Source organism: Rhinatrema bivittatum, chromosome 2 (genome assembly GCF_901001135.1).
Source record: "Rhinatrema bivittatum chromosome 2, aRhiBiv1.1, whole genome shotgun sequence".
Classification (NCBI taxonomy): Eukaryota; Metazoa; Chordata; class Amphibia; order Gymnophiona; family Rhinatrematidae; genus Rhinatrema; species Rhinatrema bivittatum.
Window position 1 is genome coordinate 410,167,636 of NC_042616.1, and position 16,893 is coordinate 410,184,528.

At 41.5% G+C, this 16,893-nt stretch overlaps 1 pseudogene; it reads right to left on the reverse strand.

The window, feature by feature from the left end:
• The window catches only part of LOC115083305, a 198,798-nt pseudogene that overhangs the window by 181,627 nt on the left and 278 nt on the right, over positions 1–16,893 (reverse strand).

A 16,893-nucleotide genomic window follows, 5' to 3' on the forward strand; every position in this document is an offset into this window, starting at 1 on the left:
AAAGCCAGCAGCTATAACACCGCGGTGGTGCGATCGCTGCAGGCTTTTGCAGGCCCACCCCCCCACCCCCTGTTATTGCCGGGATTCACCATTCTGTACAAGAATGGAAAATCCCGGCCTAAGAGTAGTTGGGAGGGATCAGGGAGAGGAAGCAGGATTAATACATGTTAACAGAAATTGATTGGGGAGGAAATGATCTGCTGACCACTGCATGTCTGAATATTTTAGGAGGGAAGAATATTTAAAAAGTTGTGAGTTATCCATCTAAATAGTTTTGAATGCTGATATCTTCATGTTCTTAGATTTATTTATTTTATTCTTTATTTTATAGATTTTATATACCGTCATTCATACACCATCATAACGGTTTACATGATATTAGGTAAAAAAACAATAAGTGCTAAAAGAATACAAAAGGCAATGTATAATAACAGTAATAAAATATAAGATAAGGAGCAGGCAGCATTAAAATGAATACAATAATAATATTGTCAACAGAAAGTAAAATAAATCATTAATTTAAAACATATCTGAATCCTTAGGGAGACCTAAGTTGGATCCTGATAGGCCTTCTGAAATAGCCAAGTCTTTACCTCCTTTCTAAATAATTTAAGGCCTGATTGAAGCTGAACATAAGAACATAAGAACATAAGAACATAAGAAATTGCCATGCTGGGTCAGACCAAGGGTCCATCAAGCCCAGCATTCTGTTTCCAACAGAGGCCAAACCAGGCCACAAGAACCTGGCAATTACCCAAACACTAAGAAGATCCCATGCTACTGATGCAATTAATATCAGTGGCTATACCCTAAGTAAAATTGATTAATAGCCATTAATGGACTTCTCCTCCAAGAACTTATCCAAACCTTTTTTGAATCCAGCTACACTAACTGCACTAACAACATCCTCTGGCAACAAATTCCAGAGCTTTATTATGCGTTGAGTGAAAAAGAATTTTCTCCGATTACTCTTAAATGTGCTACTTGCTAACTTCATGGAATGCCCCCTAGTCCTTCTATTAACCGATTCACATCTACTCATTCAAGACCTCTCATGATCTTAAAGACCTCTATCATATCCCCCCTCAGCCGTCTCTTCTCCAAGCTGAACAGCCCTAACCTCTTCAGCCTTTCCTCATAGGGGAGCTGTTCCATTCCCCTTATCATTTTGGTTGCCCTTCTCTGTACCTTCTCCATCGCAACTATATCTTTTTTGAGATACGGCGACCAGAATTGTACACAGTATTCAAGGTGCGGTCTCACCATGGAGCGATATAGAGGCATTATGACATTTTCCGTTTTATTAACCATTCCCTTCCTAATAATTCCTAACATTCTGTTTGCTTTTTTGACTGCTGCAGCACACTGAGCCGACGGTTTTAAAGTATTATCCTGTTGCGGTTCTGGCCGCGAGCACCGCGGCCAGGCCCTTACCTCCAGGCTTCCGGACCTACTCCCGTTTCCAGAGGCCTAGTCTGCGGCCTGGATGGCGGCGTCCCCGCTGGGGCTGCGCCGCTGCAAGCTCTCCTGTGGACGCCCAGCTCTTAGGCACGCACGCGCGCCACTTGGGCGCTTTTCTAGGCCGTTTCCCGCCAGTGGTGACTCCGCCCAAATCCTGACGTCAGATGCCGCGGCCTTGATAAGCCGGCCACGGTCATCCAGTCTTTGCCTTGCAATGGGTTAGCCTCCCGGTTTCCTGTTGCGCTGTGCACCAGAGTGACTCGCTTGGGTTTGTCGCTCCATTCCTGCTACAGTACCTGCTTGGTTCCTGCCTGCCTGCTTGCTACAGTACCTGCTTGATTCCTGCCTGCTTGCTACAGTACCTGGTTGGTTCCTGCTTACCTGCTACAGTACCTGCCTGCTTCCAGTACCCGAATCCTGCTACAGTTCCTGCCTGGTTCCAGTACCCGAGCCCAGTTACAGTATTGCTACTGTCCTAGTCTGGTTCCAGTTACCTGGCCTGATCCACAACCTGCCTAAGTCCCAGTGGCCGGGCCCCTACGGGCTCCTCCCAGGGGGGCATCGGCTTCCAAGGGTGAAGCCACCAAAGTCCAGTGGTTGGGCTCCTACGGGCTCCTCCCGGGGGAGTGCCAGCTTCCAGGGTGAAGAGCATCTACGTCCTGCCTGAACATCTGCCTCCCGGCCTGCTTTTCATTAGAGACATTGTCCACCTTTCCCAGTCTCCAGGAGGTCGGCCCAAGGGTCCACTAGACAGAGACTCCCATAACATTATCCACTATGATGCCTAGATCTTTTTCCTGGGTGGTAGCTCCTAATATGGAACCTAAGATCGTGTAACTACTGCAAGGGTTATTTTTCCCTATATGTAACACCTTGCACTTGTCCACATTAAATTTCATCTGCCATTTGGATACCCAATCTTCCAGTCTTGCAAGGTCCTCCTGTAATTTATCACAGTGTGCTTGTGATTTAACTACTCTGAATAATTTTGTATCATCCGCAAATTTGATAACCTCACTCATCGTATTCCTTTCCAGATCATTTATATATATATTGAAAAGCACCGGTCCAAGTACAGATCCCTGAGGCACTCCACTGTTTACCCTTTTCCACTGAGAAAATTGACCATTTAATCTTACTCTCTGTTTCCTGTGTTTTAACCAGTTTGTAATCCATGAAAGGACATCGCCTCCTATCCCATGACTTTTTAGTTTTCTTAGAAGCCTCTCATGAGGGACTTTGTCAAATGTCTTCTGAAAATCCAAATACACTACATCTACCGGTTCACCTTTATCCACATGTTTATTAATCCCTTCAAAAAAAATGAAGCAGATTTGTTAGGCAAGACTTCCCTTGGGTAAATCCATGTTGAGTGTGTTCCATTAAACCCTGTCTTTCGATATGCTCTACGATTTTGATCTTAAGAATAGTTTCCACTACTTTTCCCGGCACTGAAGTCAGGTTCACTGGTCTATAGTTACCCGGATTGCCCCTGGAGCCTTTTTTAAATATTGGGGTTACATTAGCCACCCTCCAATATTCAGGTACAGTGGATGATTTTAATGATAGGTTACAAATTTTAACTAATAGATCAGAAATTTCGTTTTTGAGTTCCTTCAGTACCCTAGGATGCATACCATCCGGTCCAGGTGATTTGCTACTTTTTAGTTTGTCAATCTGGCCTACTACATCTTCCAGGTTCACAGTGATTTCGTTCAGTTCATCTGACTCATCACCCCTGAAAACCGTCTCTGGAACTGATATCTCCCCAACATCCTCATTAGTAAACACGGAAGCAAAGAATTCATTTAGTCTTTCTGCAATGGCCTTATCTTCCCTAAGAGCCCCTTTAACCCCTCGGTCATCTAATAATCCAACTGACTCCCTCACAGGTTTCTTGCTTCGGATATATTTTAAAAAGTTTTTATTATGAGTTTTTCCCTCTATGGCCAACTTCATTTCAAAATCTCTCTGCGTTGCCATTGAAAGGGAATTCCAAATTCTAGGGCCTGCAAATGATAAGCACGGTCTCTAACTTGGCTGAGATATGCTGAGTACCGGTACACAGAGGGAATAGTTAGGAGGCCTTTGTTAGCAGAGCGGAGATTGTGTTGAGGGGTGTGTAGTCGAATGGCGGCGTTAAGCCAGTCTGCTTGTTCACCAAATATAATTTTGTGTAGGATACATAGGATTTTGTATTTAATTTGATATTTAACTGGTAACCAATTTAGTGAGATTAAAATCGGGGTTTTGTGATCATGTTTCTTGGTTCCTGTTAGAATTCTCACTGCAGTATTCTGTAAAATTTGGGCATATATTAGAGATTGGTAAACCAAGTAGGAGAGAATTGCAGTAGTCAGTGTTTGCAAAGATAAGTAGCTGGAGTACCATTCTGAAGTTGGATGGATTGAATAATGGTTTTAAACATTTTAAAATTTGAATTTTGTTGTATCCTTCTTTTAGTTTAGTAGATATGTGTTTTTTGAGATTAAGTTCAGTATCAATAATCACCCCTAGATCAAGAAGATCTGATACAGGGTTTAGTGAAGTTAAGTAATCTAATATTAAGGAAGGTGGTTTGTTAGGTGTGGATCTTCTATCTAGCAGGATGATTTAGATGTCTGTGTTTGCTGTGTTCATGTTGACTAATCTGGCCAAGGCAAACCTCCATTCTGCTGATATATTTTGTGTTATCCTAGTCATGCTTTTCTTTGGTGTTCACCAAAATGAATTCCCTGTGAGGTCTGTACCAAGATTAATAATAGCCCTAATTCTAGGTGGTAAATTATTGCAATATAATTACAACTTTAGCAAGCCATCATACCCAGAATTCATAAGCATTAATGCAGGCTATCAAATCAAGGACAGAACAAAGCAGTCAAGGATTCAGCAAATGCTAGGGATTATACAGGGAGAAAGGTTCTGGCTATACCTGTGGGTACCTATAGATTCCTATAAGTGCTGCAATTGCATGTGATACCACTGAAGAGAGACTTCCAATGAAAGCAGCCACTTGTCCTTGATGGTGACAGCTAAAGCCAGGAACAGAGTCCATTTCTCCTGATAAGATCGTTAGAGTAGCACATAGTGATAAACCTGTATCAGCGCAAGAGTCAGCAATATGGAAGCCTAGGGTGATGTTTGGTAATATCTCCAAATTTTGGTTGATTTCCTGAATGGTAAAATAAAAGACCAACAGATTCCAATAGTTATGTAGATCCAACCTGTGAATAAGTAAATATATCTTTATCAGATATTAGAAAACTTCTGATTCACTTATATATTCAAAAGGAGAGAAAGCATAAACTATAGAAATTTATTCAAATTTACCATAATCCTGAGCTGTAGCACTCTCTTCTATTCTACTACAGAAACCTAATATCAAAGTCTGCCAGTGTTCGTCAAGCCTCTACTGCAGCATGTTGTGCTTTTTAGGTTTTAAGGCCCCCTCCTCCACCCCTCATATCTGCGGATACATCCCAGTCCCGACCTGCCTCGCCCCTTGTTATTCTGTTTCTAGAACCTTCAAACACACAAGGATTCAGTCCTGATCTGCAGCCCCTCCCCCCTTGCTAGTCCCACTGAAGGACCTAAAATCAATCCTTGTTCCTCAGCTCACATCCCAATCCAATCCAATGTAATCCAATCTGTTTTTTAATAGCCCGCTAATCCAAAGTGGCCAACATGTTCAGCAGAGCAAATCAAGGAAACAACACCTGATCTCTAATGGCTTTCTTAAGATATCTGACCCAACGCTGCTTTTAGTGAATGAGGTCAGAACTGTATTAGTTATTTATTTAAAACATTATTATTATGTTTTATTCAATTTTCAGTTGTTCTAAGAAGATCACAAATTAATAAATGCACAATATTTTATGAATAAACACATTACATCGATATACAACATTTTTCATTCAGACAGTAAAACTGCATTTCTGCATTCTGACTGCATTTGATAACCTTTCATAATCTGTTAAAAAAAAGACCTGTTTTACAGGCAAATCTTTATTTTCCTATCAGCTTCTGCCTTAAGTTCTAGTGGGAGCTCATTCTACTGTGAGTCCCACAACTGAGCATGCTTGGTTGCGAGTTGTTTGTAATCATTTTCTTGCAGAGGGAACCAATAACAATGACATATCGGTGGATCATAAAGTCTTATGGGAAATATATTTCTGCCACAAGGAGAAAGAATATATGCTTAAACTCTTGGAATGTTGGTCACAATAATCCATTTATTGAAAAAGGGTTATGGTGTTTAAATTCCACAAATGTTCTGAAATATATAATTCTTCTAATTCCTTGACTGCTGCATCAGGAAGAAAGTACAAAGTTCTCATATTTACAAAGAAACAGGTATAAGTTAGAACAGTAGCAGCTACAAAAGATGTAAATAGAGATTAAATGTGATTGTTAAATTACAACTGGAGAGCACATACCAAAGTTTAAGAGTAGAAACCATACAGAAATTGTGTGCTGAACTATAGAAGAAACAGGCAGATTGTTACTGAAGTAAGCCAGCAAAAATCATAAAGAATAACAAGCTCTCATTTATGCGTATAAGTTGCTATTTTAGATCCTGCAGAAGGAACTCAGGTAAGTTATTTAATTGTGTATATTTACACCTGCTTGCTAATTATCTGTTTTAAGCAAGAATAAAATTGTTTATTGCCTAATATGGATGGGATGAGGGGTGTGGGAAAACCTGGGGGGAGTTCAGGCTAAAGAACCAGCAGGGCCTCAGTGACCTAAAGATAGATGGGCTAACTGGTAGGCTAATTAATAAAACTGGTAATTTGATTTCCTTGCTACGCACGTTAAGAGAATATCCTGACTTTCACATGTAAAACCCGGCACGAGAGGGGTGGGGAATGAATGCAAATTGCAAAAGTAAAATAACCACATAGATATTTTAAAGTTAGTCACAAAACTACATGAGTATAGCAGTTATACACTACTTATCTGGATAAAAATACAATTTATCGGGTTAAGCCTTGAAAGTGGCACTTATCCAGACAAGACCCAACTTAACCGGATATGAAGTAGCACTTATCCAGACAAGTTCTATCATATCCAGCTATATAGTGGCAAAGTTTATTTGACTAAATATCACTATTAAGAATTCTCTGGATATCCAGGGAAGTCTTAAAAGCATTACTTAATCCGGTTATCTTGCTAATCTGGACAAGGCATTTGACAAAGTTCCTCATGAGAGGCTTCTAGGACAAGTAAAAAGTCATGGGAAAGGAGTTAATGTCCTTTCATGGATTACAGACTGGTTAAAGGAAACAGAGAGTAGGATTAAATGGACAATTTTTTCAGTGGAGGGGGGTGGACAGTGGAGTGCCTCAGGGATTGGTACTGGGACCTGTGCTTTTCAATACATTTATAAATGATCATGAAAGGAATACGACGAGTGAGGTAATCAAATTTGCAGATGATACAAAATTATTCAGAATCGTTAAATCACAAACAGATTGTGATAAATTGCAGGAGGAGCTTGAGAGAATAAAAATTGGGCATCCAAATGGCAGATGAAATTGAATGTGGATAAGTGCAAGGTGATGCATATAGGGAAAAATAACCCATGCTTTAGTTACACGATGTTAGGTTCCATATTATGAGCTACCACCCAGGAAAAAGATCTAGGTGTCATAGTGGATAATACATTGAAATCGTCGGCTCAGTGTGCTGCAGCAGACAAAAAAGCAAACAGAATGTTAGGAATTATTAGAAAGGGATTGGTGAATAAAACGTAAAATGTCATAATGCCTCTATATTGCTCCATGGTGAGACCACACCTTGAATACTTTGTACAATTCTGGTTGCCACATCTCATAAGAACATAAGAACATGCCATACTGGGTCAGACCAAGGTTCCATCAAGCCCAGCATCCTGTTTCCAACAGTGGCCAATCCAGGCCATAAGAACCTGGCAAGTACCCAAAAACTAAGTCTAATCCATGTCACTGTTGTTGGTAAAGCAGTGGCTATTTTCTAATAGAGATGTGAATCGTGTGCCAGATCGTCTTAATGATCAGATTCGGCTGGGGGGGGGGGGGGAATCTGATCGTTAAGATATGTGAATTGGAATCGTTTCCGATTCCAATTCACATCGCTAATTTTTTTTTTGCACCACTAAAAAAATAAAACCCACCCGACCCTTTAAATCGACCTCACCCTCCCGACCCCCCCAAAACCTTTTAAAGTTACCTGGTGGTCCAGGGGGGCCTCGGGGAGAGATACAGGGGGGCCTCGGGGAGAGGAGAGATCCAGGGGGGCCTCGGGGAAAGATTTCCCGTTCCCAGGCATCACCTGTTCTAAAAAAAAAAAATGGTGCCGATGCCCCTTTGCCCTTACCATGTGACAGGGTATCCGTGCCATTGGCCGGCCCCTGTCACATGGTAAGAGCACTGGATGGCCGGCGCCATCTTTAAAGATGGCGCCGGCCAGCTTTACTCATCAGCCCCTATTATAGAGTTTAGTATAATAGGGCTGATGAGTAAAGCTGGCCGGCGCCATCTTTAAAGATGGCGCCGGCAATCCAGGGCTCCTACCATGTGACAGGGGCCGGCCAATGGCACGGATACCCTGTCACATGCTAAGGGCAAAGGGGTATCGGTGCCATTTTTTTTTTTCTAAGTCAATTTAATTAATAGCAGGTAATGGAATTCTCCTCCAAGAACTTAGCCAATCCTTTTTTAAACACAGCTATACTAACTGCACTAACCACATCCTCTGGCAACAAATTCCAGAGTTTAATTGTGCGTTGAGTAAAAAACAACTTTCTCTGATTTGTTTTAAATGTGCCACATGCTAACTTCATGGAGTGCCCCCTAGTCTTTCTATTATCCAAAAGAGTAAATAACCGATTCACATCTACCCATTCTGGACCTCTCATGATTTTAAACACCTCTATCATATCCTCCCTCAGCCGTCTCTTCTCCAAGCTGAAAAGTCCTAACCTCTTTAGTCTTTCCTCATAGGGGAGCTGTTCCATTCCCCTTATCATTTTGGTAGCCCTTCTCTGTACCTTCTCCATCGCAATTATATCTTTTTTGAGGTGCGGCGACCAGAATTGTACACAATATTCAAGGTACGTCTCACCATGGAGCGATACAGAGGCATTATGACATTTTCCATTTTATTCACCATTCCCTTTCTAATAATTCCCAACATTCTGTTTGCTTTTTTGACTGCCGCAGCACACTGAACCGACAATTTCAATGTGTTATCCACTATGACGCCTAGATCTCTTTCTTGGGTTGTAGCACCTAATATGGAACCTAACATTGTATAACTATAGCATGGGTTATTTTTTCCTATATGCAGCATCTTGCACTTATCCACATTAAATTTCATCTGCCATTTTGATGCCCAATTTTCCAGTCTAACAAGGTCTTCCTGCAATTTATCACAATCTGCTTGTGATTTAACTACTCTGAACAATTTTGAATCATCTGCAAATTTGATTATCTCACTCATCGTATTTCTTTCCAGATATAGTTGTGATGGAGAAGGTACAGAGAAGGGCGACCAAAATGATAAAGGGGATTGAAAAGCTCCCCTATGAGGAAAGACTAAAGAGGTTAGGACTGTTCAGCTTGGAGAAGATATGGCTGAGGGGGATATGATAGAGGTGTTTAAAATCATGAGAGGTCTAGAATGGATAAATATGAATTGGTTATTTATTTATTTATTCTTTTGGATAATAGATTTTTATTCTGCTTTTTGCACTTTTTTTTTCAGTGCTTCAAAGTGGATTACATTCAGGTAGTTTAGGTATTTCCCTATCCCCAGAGGGTGTATAATTTAAGTTTGTACCTGAAGCAATGGAGGGTAAAGTGACTTGCCCAAGCTCACAAGGAGTGACAGCAGGACTTCAACCCTGGTCTCTTGATTTGTAGCCCACTGCTCTAACCACTAGGCTCCTCCTCCATGCCAATAGAAGGAATTGGGGGGCACTCCATGAAATTAGCATGTAGCACATTTAAAACTAATCAGAGAAAGTTCTTTTTCACTCAATGCACAATTACATTCTGGAATTTGTTGCCAGTGTGGCTGGGTTTAAAAAAGGTTTGGATAAGTTCTTGGAGAAGATGTCTATTACCTGCTATTAATCAAGTTGACTTAAGAACATAAGAACATAAGAAATTGCCATGCTGGGTCAGACCAAGGGTCCATCAAGCCCAGCATCCTGTTTCCAACAGAGGCCAAAACCAGGCCACAAGAACCTGGCAATTACCCAAACACTAAGAAGATCCCATGCTACTGATGCAATTAATAGCAGTGGCTATTCCCTAAGCAAAATTGATTAATAGCCATTAATGGACTTCTCCTCCAAGAACTTATCCATAAGAACATAAGAAACTTAGAAAATAGCCACTGCTATTACTAGCATCAGTAGCATGGGATAGACTTAGTTTTTGGGTACTTGCCAGGTTCTTATGGCCTGGATTGGCCCCTGTTGGAAACAGGATGCTGGGCTTGATGGACCCTTGGTCTGACCCAGCATGGCAATTTCTTATGTTCTTAAAAAATGCTATTTAGCCAAATAAGCTGAATAGTTTTATATTTCTCCCCTCACCAGCATTTACCTGAGTACTATAGCAGGGGAGAGTTCAAATAGCCCTTTTCTATAATTGTCCTTCTTGATGCATATATAAGAATGCTCATTCTTTCACAAGGTTTGCACTTTTAGCCTCATTGAGAGGAGGTATACATGGGGTGGAGAGAGAGCAGGGCAGGAACACAACGCACACTAATTTGATTTATTCTGCAAGGAGATTTTGCAATTGCAAAGTCTAACAAGAAAAAAAACTCCACAAGGCAGTTGACTTTGAAAATTAGGTCCAAGGTCCTTAGGAACAAAAATACCTATGAATGGCAGAACCAAAGCAATGAATGGAGAAAATCTCTGGAGACAACCCACCACTACTGCATATGCCATTGCAGAGCTTCCCAAACCTGACCTTTGGATCCCACAGCCAATCAGGTTTTCAAGATATTCACAATGAATATGCATGAGGTAAATTTGTACATCATGGAGACTCAATATATGCAAATCTTTCTCATGCATATTCATTGTCAATATCCTGAAAACCAGGCCTGTTTGTGGCCCTCGAGGACCGGAGTTGGCCATCCCTGTGTTATTAAGTAACTCCCTTATTTGAGAGCGAGGGAGTACGCTTGGTCACATGAATCCTATGAAATCCTCTCCTATGGCTGTGTTCAGTGTAGCACAATTAATCATCTTATTTCTATGATGCCCTTCTTAGGCCTAGATTTTTCATTTTGCTATGAATTTTGCAAGAGTAATGCCCGCCATAGAAAAAAGAGTAATTTCCAAGATACCACAATGTGTGTTATTTTAACGCCCGCATAGGTATTTTACCACAACATGCATTGAGAGAGAGAGAGAGAAAGAGAGAGAGAAAGAGAGGGAGAACAAGAGAACCTCTGTAGAGGTTCTTAGAAAAACAGAACTATTTATACCACCGTAAGAGGGAGCCCTAGTAATTTGGGGTGAAGATTTGTGTGGTGAGTTGGGGGTTTAGGGGGCAGTTTAAAATGCACAGTGAGATGTACAAACAGCACAGATATCTTTAGTGAAGTTTTGATGTGATTTGGAGGGATGGAAGGAGAAACAAGAGGAGATTTGTACCATGTTCTCTCTACCTAACTTGATACCCTCTCTGCCTAGCTGGCATCAAGCTAAGTAGAGAGAACATGGTACAAATTTCCTCTTCTTTCTCCTTCCATTCCTCCAAATCACATTAAAACTTCACTAAAGGAGCTGTGCTATTTGTACCTCTCACTGTGCATCTTAATTGATGCTGTTTATATGTCTCACTGTGCATTTATTTATTTTTATAATTTGCTTTTTGGCACTTCAAAGTAGATTGCATTCAGGTATTTCCCTATCCTGACAGGGCTTATAATGTAATGTTGGTACCTAAGGGAATGGAAAGTAAAATGACTTGCCCAAGGTGGGTCAGTGGGATTTGAACAGTGGTTTTTTTGAGTTATAGTTTTCTGCTCTAACCACTAGGCTATTTCTCCACCAAGATCTTAAACTGCCCCTAAACCCCAACTCACCACACAAACCTCACCCTGAATTACTAACTCCACCTCTTGCAGTGGTTTATAAAATTCAGAAATTAATGACCTTTCACAAACTCTCTCTCTCTTAGATATAAATCCCCTCTCGCTGCCTGAAATGGTGTTTGTGATAAATATTTCAAATGCTCTTTCATGCATAATGCACACTATCGCAGGGCATAACGCATGGGAAAAAGGTGTAGTTATTTCCAGCGTTAAATCCTGTGATATATAACACATTTATTTATTTATTTTATTTATTTTTAATTTTTATAGACGGAAGTTCTTGTAGGAACTACAAATCAATCCGGTTTACATACAACTTTTAAATGCCCAAAAAGAGTAGTGGGCTTTACATAGAACAGTTGAACAATAAAACAGGTAACAATAGAACTAACAATAAATTATGGAACAAATAGAATAGATAACCAATTAAACATAGTAATGTAGTAATAAATATTATATAGAAAAAAAAAATATAAAAGAGATAGAGTAAATGGAGTGTGAGTAAAGTATAAATACAAAGATGAAAGAGCTCAAAAATTAAGGTACAGTTGAAAAAAATTGTAATAGGAAAAAACAGTGAGCTAACCCATGATTTGGGTTAAAAGACTTGATTAGGTAGCATTAGATATCTGGGAAGGCTTGACGGAAAAGCCATGTTTTTAGCTTTTTTTTGAACTCCTGATGACTTGGTTCTAGTCTTAGATCTGGGGGGAGCGCATTCCATTGGTGGGGGCCTCCTGAAGATAGTGCTCTTTTGCTCAGTGATGATTTTACCTGAGGGGCTTGCAATGTGCCTTTGTATGCGCTTCTAATTGGTCTGGATGAAGTATGAGGTTGGAGTTGGGTGCTTAATATGATCGGAGCAAGATTGTATGTTGCTTTGTGAATAATTGTGAGCACTTTATAGAGGATCCTGTGGTTAATAGGAAGCCAATGTAGGTTACGAAGGATTGGAGTGATGTGATCTCTTTTATTAGAGTTTGTAAGTATTCTGGCAGCGGCGTTTTGAACCATTTGTAAGGGTTTGATGGTATTTGAGGGTAGACCGAGAAGGAGGGAGTTGCAATAATCGAGCTTAGATAGTATGATGGATTGAAGTACTAGCCGGAAGTCAGAGAAGTGAAGGAGGGGTTTTAGCTTTCTGAGGACTTGCAGTTTGTAAAAGCAGTCCTTTGCGGTATTGTTTACAAACTTTTTTAGGTTTAGATTGTTGTCTAGCCAGGCTCCAAGATCCCTGACGTCTGGTGAGAACTTGCTAATTGAGTTTGGGTGAGAGGAGCTTGAAGAGATGGTGAGGGGATCTTGGGAGATAATGAGCATTTCAGTTTTGTTGGCATTCAATACTAAATTGAGGCTTGAGAGTAAGTCTTTAATTGGCTGTAGACATGCAGTGTTCTGGACTCCTCATTTTCCTAAAACCTGTCCAAACGTCTTCCCATCTCCTCCCCTTTTCCAGATTTGCATGTGTTTCACAAACTGTGAAAAATAATGCATGCATTATGACGTTATCATGGGTGTTAGGGCCCTAACGCCCGCAATAACGCCCTAACACGATTTGAAAAATGACCCTGTTAGCAAACACTTGGTTCTATTTAATAAGTATTTTTCCCATAGACACAAAATTAGGAGAAAATCTTTAGCATACAGCCCCCTTCTGATTTTAGTTGAAAGTGTATTTGTTCAGTTAAAAATTGTTGTTACTCACTCTCAGTTAACATTGAAGGGAAAGAGTCTAATATTTTCTAATGCAGGGGTCCAGAACCCAGCCCTCGGGGCACACTTGGCCAGTCTGGTTTTCAGGATCTCCCCACTGAATATGCATGAGATAGATGTGCATACAATAGAGAAAGTGTATGCATACAATAAAGTGTATGCAAATCTATCTCAATCATATTCAGTGGGGAAATGCTGAAAACCAGATTGGCCAAGTGTTTCCTGAGGACTGGGTTGAGATCCGCAGTTTTAATGAAATGAAAGCATTCAAACATTAATGCCAGCGAGACACAAATAAAGTTAGAAAACTACTTACATAATGCATTCCAGGGTACCAGGGGATTTTATAAACTTTTCCAAAGTTCCCTTAATGCCATCAGCTATCTGAATTATCCCACCCAAGATCAGGTCCCCTCCACTGAAGTAGGTCTTGGCTCTATTACCAGTTGGGATACAGATAGGTCTGGGTCTCTTATTTTGAGTAACAACTGCAGAAACTGTCATCAAGACCCCACTCAGTCCCAGAAATATGAGATGATGAATCATTTCTTCTTTCCCCAGACTTCTGCACTGGTTCTAGTTCAGCCTATGGTTTTATCATATCTTTGCCTTTCATGAAGCACAGGTTGACTGTAGGTCGAGCAGAAGATATTTGGAGACTGTTTTAAAATATGTTTGCCATCTCCCATATAACCGGGGACGTGTTTCTTGATCCATATGGATATATAGTTCAGGCAGCTGCTGCTATATGTAGCTTTGGTCCCTGCTGTACTATAATTGCAGGGCAGAGGCAAATAAGGTGCACAGCTGTGATGATATATTTCTTCACATCTCTGGAGTATTGGAGATAAAATTGTTAGTTGGATGAACTAATGCAATGATTATTATTTCAGAAAATTTATCAGAGAAGAAACTGAACTTCAAAACATGTTTATCTCTAAAGTCTGTTTTGAATCTTGCATTCTCCTGGATTATGTTTGCGTGCTGAATGACATTGTGACCTTGAAATTGGAAGAAAACACTGAAAGCCAGGGCTTCCCAAACTGTGAGTCAGGGCCTCAAATGGGATCACAAGTGCTCAAATGGTAGCATTTTTCAAGCAACAGCAGTAGCAGCAGCAGCATTAGTAGTGGAAGACAGCATGAGGCCTATAACCCGCTTTGATTTGGGATGTGGAAACTAAACTAAGCCCTGCAGTGATACTGCCTTGCATGAGTATCTGTGGTAAAAGGTGGCCCTGCATGAGGAGGGACTGGAGACACTGCAGCACCTGGGAGCTTGCACTAGCTCATAGGACCCATGTTGACTTTCATGATTAATAACTGCTGCCACTTGCAGATCACCATTGGGCTTGAGTTCAGCCATGAGGGAGGGGAGGGCTGAATGTGCATGGGCCAGTGGCCCATGCACATTCAGCCCTCCCCTCCCTCATCCATCACTGAATCCAAGAGAAAATTGGCGCCTCTCAACCGCCTGCCCTCTCTTCCTACCAGTTGTAATGCACCTTTAGCCTAAGGCCCAAAGGAAAATGTCGCTGACCCCGGCCAGGGGACTATTTGGAAGTTGGGCTGGTTGAAGGGAGGGATCAGAAGAAGGAGGGGTTTGAAGGTTGGATCAGGTGGGTAGGGAAGCTGAGATAGGGGAAATGACAAAAGATTGTCTGGGGGATGTAACTATAGGAGCTGTAGGTGAGAGAGGATCAGCTTGGGGATTGCCAAATGGACTGGAGGGGGTAAGAGGGATTGGATGGGTGATGTAAAAAGGTATCAGCAGGAGAGGCAGATGGAGATAGGGAAAAATGCTGGATAGGAGATGATTAAGAGAGGAGATCTACTGGAGGAGATGGAGTTTGAGAGAAAGGATAGCTAGGATAGGGGTAGAGACTGAGAGAGGAAGGGGCTGATATAATAAGCCGCACTAAGCCATCCGCATGTTTTTTCTATGACTTTTGCATGGATTTTTCAGCATTAATCCTACTCATGTATTTAATATAGATTTTAGCAGCAAAAATCCCATGCAAAAATCACACAGCTGGCTGAGCATGGTGCATGCAAATGCTATGTCAATGAAACAATTAGCTATTATCAGGTAATGCAGAGAGCCGTGGTAGCAGGGAGACGTTAGTGCCTGTTTTTTTACATGGGATTTTTAGAACCTGGAGCAAAAGATAAAGCACATGTCTGGTGGCCATTTTACTCCATTGCTGGGATTTGTGTGGCTGTGTCTATAGGTGCTCTGTGTAGTAATCATGGATTACGTACACTTTTTTTGATGCTTTGGTACATTTCACAGGTCAGCCAAAGAATAGCAGCGGCAGATTTTTTACAGCAAGGAAGAGAGAGGGAACAAGCTGAGATAATGCAATGTATTGCTGAAGAATAGAGGAGGGCCTGAGAGAAGCAAGATGTTCTGGCTCAAGATTTACAAGACTGGTCTTGCAAACATCTGGACCAAGGATGCAGGCCTGGACCACCCCCTGACAGACCCTAAAGAAAAAAAACAGAAGACAAGTAACATTTTCAGACTGATTATTTGATTTCAAAAGCAATTGCACAAGTAAACATTGGAAATGACTTCAAAGTGATTGTATATGTGATATAGAGTCCAAGCCATCACTAATATTGCCCCTGTAATTTCAATATTCAGTGGTTTTAGGAGGGTTCAGTATTGACATAGTGAGGGCAAAGGTAGCGCCGGCGCCATTTTGAATATTGGCAATACGGCCCGAGTGCAGGAGGTCGCTCTCGGACCCCCGCTGGACTTTTGGCAAGTCTTGTGGGGGTCAGGAGGCCCCCTCAAGCTGGCCAAAAGTCCCTGGGGGTCCAGCGGGGGTCCGGGAGCGATCTCCTGCACTCGTGACATCGGGTGACAGGAACCAAAATGGCGCCGGCGCTATCTTTGCCCTGTCATATGGTAAGGACAAAGGGCCACCGGCGCCATTTCTATTAACGCAGCAGTGGCCCGAGAGTGGGAGATCGCGCCGGGACCCCCCCACTGAACCCCAGGTAATTTAAAACATTTTGGGGGGGTTCGGGAGGGTGGGGGATTTGTTTTAAAGGGTCGGGGTGGGTTTTAGGGTTGTTTTGGTGTACCGGTTTTCCCGCCCTCCCCCGATTTACAATTTTTTGACGATAAATCAGGGGAATTGCTATTGTATCGCAGCTCTAACGATTTTTGACGATTTAAAATATATCTGACGATTGTTTTAAATCGTCAAAAAACGATTCACATCCCTATAGGACACTAGAGCATTTGGAGGCTAATCAAGACATAAATGGAGCAGTTATAAAGAAACATTTATCATACTTTCGTTATATTGGATGTTTCTCTATGTGAGGGACCATTACCCTACATTTTTTGTGCTTGGGGATTTTCTTCTGTTTGCTGAGTGATTTTATGATGGAATCCCATTCCAGTGTTTCAACATTGCAAGGGGAGCAGTTTTTTTTCCCATGGATAGTGATGCAAGAGAAGTGAGAAGGGAGGTAACACCTAAGATAGACAATCATCTTCATTGCTATTGTTGCGGTCCCGACTGCCTCCACCCCCGTCGGGCTCGGGGCCTCTTACCTTCCCGGGGGCCACGGAAGAGGATGCCCTGCTTCTGGACTACCG